The sequence below is a fragment of the Temnothorax curvispinosus genome, unplaced genomic scaffold, assembly GCF_003070985.1.
Source record: "Temnothorax curvispinosus isolate PA1 unplaced genomic scaffold, ASM307098v1 QBEX01004123.1, whole genome shotgun sequence".
NCBI lineage: Eukaryota > Metazoa > Arthropoda > Insecta > Hymenoptera > Formicidae > Temnothorax > Temnothorax curvispinosus.
The window spans coordinates 1-1,361 of record NW_020213903.1 but is presented as its reverse complement, the minus strand read 5'-3'; positions in this window follow the sequence as shown (position 1 = coordinate 1,361).

Below are 1,361 nucleotides of genomic sequence, written 5' to 3'. Positions count from 1 at the left end.
AGATGATAAAGTGTTTAAAGTTTACAATAAACTGACAAATAAAATAGTTTTTAAAGGAATTTACAGATGTAGAGCAGAAATAGTTCCACATAGTGAGCTTCCTGAACAATCGCAAGCAAACATTCAGACCAATGAATTATCAATTTCGGAGGGAGAGTTAAATGAGAGGGATAATGTTGGCTCTGCGATTGGGAGGGAGAATGAAGGAGAGCTCACAAATGTGAACAAAAATATAGAACACAATAATGCTGAACTCGATCAAGTCATTAAGTTAGAAGATATACAGACAATAGAGAATATAGAAGAAATGTGTGAAAGCTCAGTAATTGAAAAAGTAAAGAAACTAGAGAAAATAAATGAGGTGATGTTATGGCATGTTAGATTAGGTCATGCATCGTTAAACTATCTAAAACAATTACAAAAAGTAGAAAAGAGATTAGAAAATGTAAAGTTTGATAACTTTATATTAGAGTGTGAAGTATGTATAATGGCAAAGATGGCAAAACTGCCGTTTAAAGAAAACAGAAATAGAGCACAGAGACCACTACAGGTAATACATACGGACATCATAGGTCCAAAACCTACATCCTATCCAGGACAAAAGAGGTTTATAATCACTTTTATAGATGACTATTCTAGATTAGCAAAAGCCTACTCTCTGAAGACAAAAGATAAATCGGGAGAGGCTCTAGAGAAATATCTTATATCCGCCAGAAATCTACTAGGAAAAGAAGAAAAGCTATGCTATGCAAAGTCAGATCAAGACAAGGAATTTACGGGAGGTGCTTTTAAAGAGGTATTAAAAAGAGAAAAGATAAAAACCATATTTGCATCACCGTACACTCCAAAACACAATAAAGTTGCAGAAAGGTTCAACAGAACGTTGAAGAAGTTTTCATCAGAAACAAGTTGTCATTTTGAACCAATAAAGAAATTCGGATGCATTGGATATGCAAGAGTACCAAAACCTACGTCGAAATTCGACAAGACAGCTATTGGTGTGTTGGTGGGATATACTGACACTGGATATATACTATATACTCTGGTATCCAAGCACGAGAAAATTTATAGAGTCATGACAACAGAGCAGCAAGAAACTGCACTAAGATGGATAAAAGTCACAAACTTAAAATGTTTGATGACGACTTAGAAGAAAAAAAAGAAACTGAAAACAAAAAACATATGGATGACACTCATGAAGATTTTATCAAGCAGTGTGTTGATTAAGGGAAAGTAAAAGTCGAATGGATAAAGACCAAAGAGAATTTGGCAGACATTACGACAAAACCTTTACCTCTAGAAGCATTTGTGTATCTGAGAGATAAAATAATGAATATAGAGTTTAGACAAAGTTAGAGATT